The sequence below is a fragment of the Zea mays genome, chromosome 3 (assembly GCF_902167145.1).
Source record: "Zea mays cultivar B73 chromosome 3, Zm-B73-REFERENCE-NAM-5.0, whole genome shotgun sequence".
NCBI lineage: Eukaryota > Viridiplantae > Streptophyta > Magnoliopsida > Poales > Poaceae > Zea > Zea mays.
In genome coordinates this window covers 179014095-179026197 of record NC_050098.1, presented here as the reverse complement: position 1 = coordinate 179026197, position 12103 = coordinate 179014095, and positions in this window count along the sequence as shown.

The following is a 12103-nucleotide window of genomic DNA, read 5'->3' as shown; positions in this document are numbered from 1 at the left end:
TATACTCCTTGACACCTTTGTTACAAATGATTTGAGAAAATGTGTGAGTTTTCAAAAGAAAATATTTTTCAAAATGGGTATGATGAAGGGTTGTCACCCTTATCACCCTTGAGTGGGATGATCAGGGACTCCCTGGTTTAGGGGAGGGCCTAAGGTGATGGCTCAGCTGGTTTAGGTGTGAGCATGAAGGATTGTCCCTCTCGCCTAAGGACCAGTTTGTCATCACTCCTTACCTATACTCTTATCAAGTACAACCACTCGAGACTGTATGGGCAGTCACTCAATCTAAACTTTTAAGGTCCGAACCCCAGGGTTATGTTTTCTGGGGAGCACCGGGAGGATAAGGAAGGGGAATGTTTTGTCTGGTTTGGGCATGGTGGTGGCCTTGTTCCTTCCGGTATAATCGCTAAGGTAAGGACGTGCAAGGAAAGAGAGAGATTCGGCATTCGGATCTCACGACGGCGAGACTGCAGAAACCGGACTAGTGGGTGAAGTGTACACCTCTGCGCAGAGTTTAAAAACCTATTCGAATAGTCCGCGTCCATGGATATGGATGAGTCATGGCATGGATTTGACAATTAGTGTTTTGTTTTCCAAAAATGCTTTTGAAAAGTGGTTTTAAAAGGTCCGCGGTTGAGCCGTGAGCTATGGTGGACGGGAAGTCCAGTAGCTGTTTTTGAAAATGAAAACTAGTGGGAAATTGCTGAGATGCCTGGATGGTTTAGTCCAGGGGATTTTGTTCTATATTGAAAAACTTCCTGCTCTTTTAGGAGAGGATGCGCTTTAAAAAATATAAAATATTTTACAAAATAACCCTGCATCAAATATTGCTCTTTCTGCAAAAATATCATGAGCTCCACATACTCCATGCATTATATTATGTCTAATTTCCCCATTCCACGGGTGAAGGTGGGCTGCTGAGTACGTATGTACTCACCCTTGCTTATTTGTTGTTTTATAGAAAAGATCGCTGATCGGGTAAGAGTTACGCCTATCCCCAACCTTGCCTATGGCTGTTGGACCGCTGATTTGCTTCGCTGCGTATATCAGGCTTCTTGAGCCCCACTCTGAAGATATGTCCCGAGTTGTGGACCAACTCTTAAAGTTGATCGCCACCTTTATAGGTTTGTCTCGTTTAAGCAGATCTGGAATCATCTGATGTATAAATGTGTTTACTAGCCTCTTGGGACTAGTAATTGTATCACATTTGAGTCTCAGAGGATTGGGGCGCTTCAATATACTTATGTGTGCATACGTATATCATAGATAATAAATAAATAAAAAATACTTTCACCATATAATTGTATATTAATTAACTCCAACATAGATAAAAATAATTTGCCTCTACGATAATCGATCAAATTAAAGCTTCGATTATATCATGAGAGATGATTATAGCTATAAATTATATATCAATATAGATGATCAAGTAACTTCAAATAAAATCATCTCTCGTTATATTTCGTATATGTGTTTTGATAAATTTTGTAGCTAAAAGGCTCGGTGGTGGCAGTTGGGACGAGAAAGGTGATCATTAATCTTAATAATCCATAAACCATTTGATACATGAAACTTTTACATAATTTGAAAAGGATTTTTATCAAAACAACAAGTGATGGTAATGTATTTGGCTCTAAATGGTTGTATACTCAAGGTGAAGCATCAAATTCGTCACACACATAATATCTATTCGGTGACAACTTTGGACTGAAATTCATTAAATTTATTATTATCAATGAATTTGATGCTTTAAAAAGGCGACAAATTCTATATTTCATACTAGTTGGGTGCCCGTGCGCTGCTACGGAATCTTGAACATATCAGTTCCATTGTCATAAACAAAGTGATGGTTGTCCTCGTCGTTAGCCATTTTACAGATTCTAGAACAAAAACAAGAGGAGACAAAAGGTAAAATCAGTAACAAAATATTTATCTCAAAAGGAAACAACATAATGCTTGGTATTAATCAGATAACTACATTTTTAGTAAAGGAAACATGACAAAACACTCTCGACGACTATCAAACGAGACACATAGGACCTTGAATCACCTCTATTTTCATATTTAACAAAGGATTTAGGTCAATCTTGTCTGTCTTAACACTCATTTAGATCTACAGAACCAATACCATGCTATGTAGGTACCAACCAACGGCACTCCATTGCCCAAGAATCGAATAATAACTAATTTGTCCTTAAATATGCATTTTATCAAACACCTAAACTACGAGAAGTGGTAAGCTAGTAGCTCATAGCAATTGATAAGCATTTCTCACCTACAAAACAACGATAAACACATCCTCAATCTCATTTTCGCCTCTTCCCCATCCCAAATCAGCAAACTCCTCATCATAGATCCTAGTGGTTTTCACACTCTTCATGCATATAGATAATTTAAATAATAGACAAGTCAGTTTCTCCAAATGAGCATCCTATGCACACTTAAACAGTTAAACTACATCCGTTTCAAAAATGTGATATTGTGGGAGGTGAGTTTTTTCAATTTTAATGGAAACCTGTAGGAGTATACAAAGGATGATACTAACCATCTAGATATGAAACATGTCACTATACCCCCTATTTTGAAATAAACTAATGGTATTATACATGGTTCCCTAAAACCCCTAAATATCATTTTATGTATAATCACGAGAAGCCCCCACCAAAAAAGGGAGGGCAACATAATCTAGACCTTGAAGAAAGAAAAATAAAGAATAGCAACTATTGGAAGAGTTGTACAAAGAAGCTATACTCATTGTACAATGACCAAGCTAACTTTCTCCTAACCCTCTGCTGGCTTTCTCGATCCGTCCATATATAATCCCGCTTATTGTATAATAATGCTCTTCTTCTTTTTCTAGTAGCCTGGCTCTTCTCAATTTTAGGATAGCGCCTGCTCACCTCTTGGTGGCTTGGGGTCGAGGAGCGAGAACTCAGCGAGCTTGTCGTCGGGCACGACCTTTTTGGTACTCTGTAATCATACACGAATATTTAACACACCCTAGGAATTTGGAAAAATGATACTAACAAGAAAGTATTTACCCGGTATTTTGCAGATGGTCCAAAAGCCTGTCCAGTGTGGCAATTAAGATATTGATCCCTTCTATGAGATGGTTGGCGTCGCTTCTCATGTTAGTGCCACCAATTACATATCCAAGAGTCTGAGAGTGATACTTCATTAATTCCTTGGTAACATTATGTGTCTAGCACAATGAATAGAAAGAGCACATAATTAAGGATAGCGAATAGTTACCCTTCAGTTTTACAATTCTTACTGAATAGGTGACTCAACATCTAACATCATTCAGTTGTGTTACAACACATGCTCCATTTTTAGTTGCGAGTACTAAGTAATTTTGGATTGTTGGTACGCACATATTGTGGTCCATATATAACAAAACTGAAGTGGTTTAGGTGGCCTTCTAAAAGAAATAAGAAATTGTTTGTTGTCAGTTGGATCGCCACCGACGATATCAAATACGGTGGTAGTAGAGCATAGCAATTGCACTTCTAGATTGTTCCACTGCAACGAAGCATGTAACTGAAGAGGACTATTGAAATAGTTCACTGTTACACGAAACATCTAATATAACTAATTGAAATATCAAGTGGTGTGATCAAAGCTAAAACTTAACAAAGAAAGAGGTTAAAACCAAATAGTGAACTGAGACACCATAAGCTTCATGTTTGATCTGTGATTAATGATTAATATGGTTCATACAGGAGGGGTGAAGAATTAGATAAGAATGAATAGATAAAATAAGTAAAAGGAGTTCCATTCGTGGGCTTACAATCCTATCGAACAGTTCACCCCCATTGACAAGCTGAAGCACCATGTAAATCTTGGTCTTGCTAGCAACTATCTGAATCAAGAAGTAGTAAAAACATGATGAGTTACAATACATATCATAGATGACAGGTTGAGCTCAAAAGGATAACGCAATTTTGGATTTGCATCAGTTGCATCCCAGACCTAGAATTGGAAAGAAAATGAGATGAAGATAGATCGTAACTTTAAAACTGCACATGATATTCACTCATTCAGAACAAAACATAGCAAGTTTGTGATGCCTTTAAAAAATCTTGCTAATATCGGATTAGTAATCGCAACATCAATTTATATATGTTCCTGATCATAGATTCAGAGATCAATGCCTCTTGCAGGGCGCTAGCTACAACAGTTGCTACGAAATCTCTTCGTTCAAAAGCTTCCTAAAACTTGGTAGAAATTGTATTAGAAACTCTGGTTAAGTCAGCATCACTAAATGAAGACTGGGAGCTAATAAAGTAAAACTACAATTGCTTACCTTGCTTATTTTTGTGAGTTTATCAGAAAGTACATCCAAAGGAATGTTGTCATTAGTCCATTTAGGACCGTGAAAATGTAATTTTTGGAGTTGTGGTCTTTGCCTTTACTGAGGTAGGGGCTTCATATTCTTTGTTATTGGATTGTTCCATTGTAGCATCTCTTAGCCGCCTCGACATTGCTTCCTGATGATAGAGACAAAGAAGAAATGTTTACTGCACATGAACAAACACATTATGCTATACACTACAAGGACACAACTCTCTGTTGTACATAGGCAAAATGGTTACACAACCATGCTACTTAAATGGGTGACATCAATCTTTTATCTATTCATGGATCAGTTATCTGGGAAGACAATAGAGTGTTTGACGCCTTGTACTTCGTTATTGTCACAAAATCAAATAATCATATAGCAGTAGAGTGAAACCTGACGGAAATAAACACAACAATCTCCTCTAATCCTAGGATATTGTTTATATAATAAAATCAAATAATTATAGATTGTTATTCACCGGTAAATATAATTAAGAATTAACTAAAAAATATGCAAGAATTTTTCACTGGCAAATATCAAACCTGCATGACAATAGATGCTGAAATTTGATGACTAATCCCCAGCTAGAAAAAGAAAGGTTCGTTTCTGAGAAGAAATCGCCAAGGTCATATGAACGAAGGTAATTATAGGCTATTAGATTCCCAAAAAAACCAGGCACAGCTCGCCAGCGTGTAATCCGAGGGAGGAATGGAATAGACCTGCTGGGAGTGCGGAGAAGCTCAGGTAAGAGTCTGTGATGAGGCGGCGGCCGAACCTGGGGAGCGGGATGAAGTACCCCACGCAGCTAAGCACGATGAGCGCGATAGTGACGGCCAGCCGCCGGTGGATCTCGCTGTGAAAGAAGGCCTCCGCGACCGTCGCTAGCCGCGCCAGGTCCAGGAACTGGTTTCGTTACTCGTGCCCTTCCGGTTCCAGATCCCCACCTGCTCGCCGGGCCCGTCGGTCGTCACCTCATGTTAACAACACTAATATGACGAACTCAACTCAATAACATGAAAACGCTAAGCATATAATCTGGTACAAATTCAGAGAAGAGTTTGGGGAATAGCAGTAAGGGGAAATAGAAAGAAGTGTAGCAGCTATAATGATCTAGAAGGAAGATGATCCGGGTACATGAGAGGAGAGGATAGGGGTGGAGAAGATGAACAATAGTCGTCGAGAGGTAGAGAGTTTAGGTTTCTTCAAATGATTCTCTGATCCCCTGCTCGTTGCAGCTGCTCCCTTTTTAGCACAACTTGTTGCAATACCACTTGGACCATGGCTGCTAGCCCAGCCCAATGCCTCCTTTGAGCCCATCATCATTTCCAGTACATGACATTCTCCCCTCCTAAAAATACGGCTTGACCCCAAGCCGTTGCCGTTGAGGTCGCCAGGATCCCATGGAACTCCCACCACGCTGGCTCATATTCTGGATCTAGCACCCAAGCGTGGGCCAAGTAACTGATGAGAAATTTATCACATTGAAATTTGAGCCAACTGAAAGAACCCAAATGTATGTTCATTGCTGCACTGTTTTTAGCTTCTCGAACTAGCCAAAGGGTTGTCAGCGACATAAACACAGGAATATGATCAAGACTTTGAGAACTGGGCATCATAAAACTGGTGTATTTTCTGTCAATATTAGAGTATCTTGACAGAACCCAATAGATCCAGTAATTACAACCAATAAGAGGTATCACCAATTGTGTCTCCTGCAAAAGAAACACCATAGCTCTGCTAAGGGGTGCACCAACAGCTTTGTGCTGCCATGACTTAATGAATTTCAGCAAAGGCATACTGATTACACCTGACTCCTTCTCAATAACATAATCTAACTTGTTCTCTCGGTATGATTCACAAGTGAAAGGTATGCAGGCGTATATCCTCCAAGCAGCCCAGTTGTGGGAGCAAAAACTGTTGAATTGTCTTTCAGTATCACGATCCTGCGACAATTTCATGAGACCATGCAAGTATAATGACGTGAACCATGCTTCCATTGACCTGCTATTTGCGAGCACTGGGCACTGGTTATATTCAGCAGGAAGTCTGCATGCAGCAAGAAGTCTGAACGGAATCATTTTCCCTTGGATAAATGAGTACAGCGTCACTGCTGACTGAATCCAGAATTTGGACAACACTCTTATGATTGGTGATAATCCAGCCACTGCATTGTTCTTTCTGCACTTTGCTTCATCAGTTGAACGAGTATAGTCTTTCAGGCTCAATCTTCTCACATCTAATTGACTTGGAACATTGTTATGACGTGAGTCACATGGTCTGTCAAAGAAAATCCCCATACCCATGTGGTAGATGAAGAGACAAAGCATGTCAATTACATGGGCAAAAGACAACCGACATATTAGTAATCCATAGAGGGCTTCCACTCCAAAATATGGTATTAATAATTTCAGTTTAGCATTTCTGTCTTCTAGCTTTCCTTCTTTGATTCTAATTTGGAACATCTGTCCAGTAATCTTGGGTTGTACTGCTAGCTGAATTTCATGATTTTTGACATTGAGAAGTCGATTTGGAGATGGCCTAACTGTTAGCGAAGCCAAAGACCTGTATAGAAACAATTCTGCAGTACAACTATCTATTGTTACAGGTGGCGGCCATGGCTGAAAAAGATCATACGCAAATTCGGTGTTGATGCCAAAACACAATTGAGTCAGGCCAACATATGGTACCCAGTTGATGCTGGTGGAGACAGGACCTGAAGTGTATGTTGTTGATGTAGGAGTGATTGCAGGTGCAGGGATGTGCATGTCGCTGGCACAACCAGGAACTAGAAAATTGGTATGTTTCGGTAGCGGATGTCCTGCAGTGGTGATGGGATTGGCAAAATCAACGTCATGTGGTAGAGAAGAGGTCGAGAACACAACGTTTAATGCTGACACCATGTCCGCCGACATCAGAGTGTTGCCGCCTCTGTTGTGGCCTAGCGTCGAACACTTGGCGTGCGCCATCACCAAGGGTTCATGAACTGCAGCAGGAAGGGTGAGGGCAGCCTGCTGTGATGGCGTGGGAGTCGTTGAGGAAGGCGGCACCAACTTGCTGGTGGCGACGGTGACTGATGCCGAAGAAGACGTCGGTGTATTGCTAGAGCTCACAACCGTGTCCGACGTGACATTGTGCTCGGGATTCACAACAGCGGTGAAGACGGAGAGAATGGGGACGCCATCGTGAGGTGGAGCGGAGGTCGGGAAAGTCATGGGCGAACCTGAGAAGGTCGTCGCCGATCTACTGCATGAGTTGTTGGAGATGGCAAGCGCATCCACAGGGACGACATCGAGCAGCGCGTATTGCCGCAGCTTGTTGGCGTCGGAGTCGAGGTGCTCGGAGTTGGCAACAGTGTTATCGCCATCGCCATCAAAGAGTCCGCCCCAGTTGTCGGCGACAATGGATGGCGTCGCGCAGTACGGCTCGAATGGGTCCTCGCCTCCGTCGAAGCCGCTGCCCCAGTTGTCAGCGATGACTGCGTCACCAACGACCACAGCCGGGGTTGGAATGGAGGCGGACTCGTGAAGACGGCGCTCCCAACGAGCGTCGAAGTCATTGAACAGCTTGCCAACAGCGTCAAGGATGAGCTTGACATCGAGAGTCATGGCGCTGACAAATTTGAAGCCGCGGATCGAATGAATCTGATAGGCATTGGGCTGGGCTAGCAGCCATGGTCCAAGTGGTATTGCAACAAGTTGTGCTAAAAAGGGAGCAGCTGCAACGAGCAGGGGATCAGAGAATCATTTGAAGAAACCTAAACTCTCTACCTCTCGACGACTATTGTTCATCTTCTCCACCCCTATCCTCTCCTCTCATGTACCCGGATCATCTTCCTTCTAGATCATTATAGCTGCTACACTTCTTTCTATTTCCCCTTACTGCTATTCCCCAAACTCTTCTCTGAATTTGTACCAGATTATATGCTTAGCGTTTTCATGTTATTGAGTTGAGTTCGTCATATTAGTCTTGTTAACAACACTAATATGACGAACTCAACTCAATAACATGAAAACGCTAAGCATATAATCTGGTACAAATTCAGAGAAGAGTTTGGGGAATAGCAGTAAGGGGAAATAGAAAGAAGTGTAGCAGCTATAATGATCTAGAAGGAAGATGATCCGGGTACATGAGAGGAGAGGATAGGGGTGGAGAAGATGAACAATAGTCGTCGAGAGGTAGAGAGTTTAGGTTTCTTCAAATGATTCTCTGATCCCCTGCTCGTTGCAGCTGCTCCCTTTTTAGCACAACTTGTTGCAATACCACTTGGACCATGGCTGCTAGCCCAGCCCAATGCCTCCTTTGAGCCCATCATCATTTCCAGTACATGACACCTCAGTCTGAGGGGGAAGGGCGGAGCGTGTTGCAGTGTAGGCCTCGTAGGTGCTGACGGATCGCAGCCTCGCAGGAGATGTGGGGGGATCACTTGCTGCACAGAGGGAAGCATCACATGAAGGACGGCACAGAGGCAAGGCAGAGCTAGGCATGGACACTGGAGCCGGGGATACGGGGGCGAGGAAGAGGCGGGGGCACAATATCATCGTGTGGATTCAGGCGAATGGAGCGGGGGCTGGGCAAGCGAGTAGCATCATGGGCAGGCGGGCGTGCAGATTCGGGGTAGCGTGCTGAGGGGAAGGCCAGGGCGGGGACCGCGCAGCGGTCAGGCCAAGGGCGTGGGCAACGAGCGGTAGGTGGGGGCATGGACGCGCGGTGAGGCGGGAGAGCCGGGGCGCGGGTGTGAACTGCGGGAGCGATGGGCGTGATGAGCGGCCATCGCGGTGCGGTTTGAGGCTGGGGCATCGCGGGAGTGGAGACAAGCGAAGGGGGGGTGGGGGGGGGGGTGGGTTGGGTGAGGGCGGCGCCATGGATCCCGCGGCACGGCAAGATTAGCGGGGAGGGGAGGGCGAGGGCGGAGCCATGGTGAAGCAAGCTGGTGGATGCCTACTTTGCTCTCTTATAGAGTAGTAAAGATTAGGCTATCCAAATAACATGCATGGTGTACCTAAAGGAAGCAAGATCTAAGATTGGTTTTCCGCATGTTCTTTCCAAACCGATAGCACAGACAACTGCAAAAAGTTGCAAGCAAACAAGAACAAAACATCAGTGTATAACAACAGTATCGTTAACATTGAAACATTTGGTGTCCTTTGGACATTAAAAATTAGTATAAAATATAGATATGGTGGGCATGGTCTTCTGTGGCGGTATCGCTCTTAGCTTGCCTTCTGAAAATGACCAACTTGGTTTGTTGAATCGACAAGATGTGTGGCCTTGACAAAGAATGTGTGCACACCGGTGCAATGGCAACGGCCTCAATCAGTCGTCGCTTCTAGTTTCAACAAATCAAAGATCGTGCATTGAACTCTCCCTATCTTCTTTAGTGCTGGTGTCAAATGGCAAGAATTTATGTGACTAGAAAGGATAAATGAGCAGAACCAGAACAATGAAAAGGCTGATCTGGATTGAGATGTATAATTGTAACTCGAGCATGTTAAGTTTTAGTGTTAACTCATAAGGACGAGGAGCAACATAACAACTAAAGTCCTTGAAAAAAAGCACATCTACATTTTGTGAAAGTAACAACATGTACTTCATATCGTTTGCTCAGATCTATAGGCATGTTAGATTTTTTCAATTTTCAACTAAAGTCCTTGCAAAAAAAGCTCATCTACATTTTGAGAAAGTAACAACATGTACTTCATATCATTTGCTTAGATCTACAGGCCTGCTAGATTTTTCAATTTTCTAGTTTTGTCAAATTTCATGGGCACTTAATTGAATATCCCATATATGAGGTCGTTCTTTTGTGCTGAATATTTTGATTAGAAAATTGTGGGAAAATAGCACACATACAGTTCGTAATAGAACATGGATAAGTAACATCAGATGAACCTCATTAGGACATTCCAGCATCAATAGGAACCTAAGGAGTACCTGATGCTCTCTGTTTGCACTATCGTACTGAACTTCTCTCCGGATTTGTAAAGCATTCTTCCTAAAACACACTAAAGAGAATAAGTTAGATGTGGATAAATCACTATCCTGTAGTGTATAGTTAAATCAAAATTCATCGAATTAATAAACAAATTACTTCTGTTAAAATAGCACTGAAGTGAATCAACAGAGTCAGAGCAATTTGAAGGCAAATATAGAAGCAATGTGAGATCCCGAGAGTCTGAAGTTTAGGATAAATTCGATGGTTAAACACTGGGGTAATTCAAATTTTGTTGGCAGGGTAATTCATCAAATTAACAAACAAATTACTTCAGTTAAAAAGACACTGAAGTGAATGTACAGAGTCAGAGCAATTTTGACGTAGGTGATGCAGAAGCAATGCGAGATTCAGAGTAGGGTCTAAAGATCAGGATGAACTTAGGGGGCAAAACAGTGAGATACTTCAAATTTCATTGACAATGAGAATCTGGCGCGGATTCAGAATCGCATAAGAACACTGGGAATGAAATCGCAGAGAAATAGACGAATCTCATTGCCTAGGCGTCAAATCGAAGAAGAGGCGCACATTGTTGTCCCTCATATGCGCAGATCCAGGAGAGCCTCTCCCGATCCAAGTCGTCGACCCCGTCACGACCTCCACTACAACAACAGCTAGGGACAGCACATACCATAAGCACCATCCCATGGCGTGAGGCGGGAGCAAGAGCAACAACAGCCGCTATATACGAAAACAAGCGAATAACTATCGAAATTGGAGGCGAGGCACCCGATGAGGAGAGGTGGAAGGCGGTTGTGCCCGCGAAGTCATCCGTGACGACGTCGTAGTCGGTGAGTTCTGGGCCGGGGCAAGGGCACGACGGGGACTGGGAGCCTGCGGGCGTGGGCGAGATCCGCGTCCATCCACGTGGGAGCGAGATCCGCGGGCACGGCGAGGGCAGGGCGCGACGGGGTCTTGGAGCCTGCGGGCGTGGGCGAGATCCACGTCCATCCGTGTGCCTACGCGGTGCTGGCGACACGGGCGTGTGAGGGGGATAGAGGCGGGGGCACCACATAGGTATGGGGGAGCGGTGGGCGCCACGACGAGACGAGCGGCCATCGCGCGTGGAGCGGGCGCGGTTTGGGGGCTAGGTGTCGCGGGGGTGGAGGCAGGAGGGAGCTTGGTGAAGCATTGTGGACGCCCACATTATATCCTTATAGAGTAGTAGAGATTACGAGTATGGGAGGGTTTGCAGGGCCAATGCCCTTACTCACCCCCTTGGCTCGGCCCCTGCTTGTATTATAGATTACTGCTCCTAAAATATTTTTAGAAAAGTTAACATGCCCATTTCGGTTCGTTGTGGATGTTACATGGAAGCTCATAGAGAAGTTCATGGTTAGATACTTTACATGAAGTTGAGGGTTCCGCACATTCATTCCCTCCGTTCTTTTTTGTTTGTCGCGTTTTAGTTTGAAAATGAACTAGCGAGCGACAAATATTTGAGAGCAGAGGTAGTATATTTTATGTTTCTTCTAGATCAAACTATATTAAGGTTTTGTTTAATACAACTACGGACAAAAGCGTTTTTATGAGAAACTAAGATAGTGTTTGGTTCTGGAGCCAGTTAGAATGGAACGGCTTCGTCCAAAAGATTTTGGGAAGCTAAATGGTTCAACATTTGAACATAATTTTCTATTTTTAAAACCACTCAATTCTATATGAAATTAATTCAAACAACAACAAATTGGAAGCGGAGGAGGCACTCTGTCCCACCACACTTCGAAACCAAATGCTACCTAAGCAAACGAGAAAAGGCATTGTTAGATCAGTGC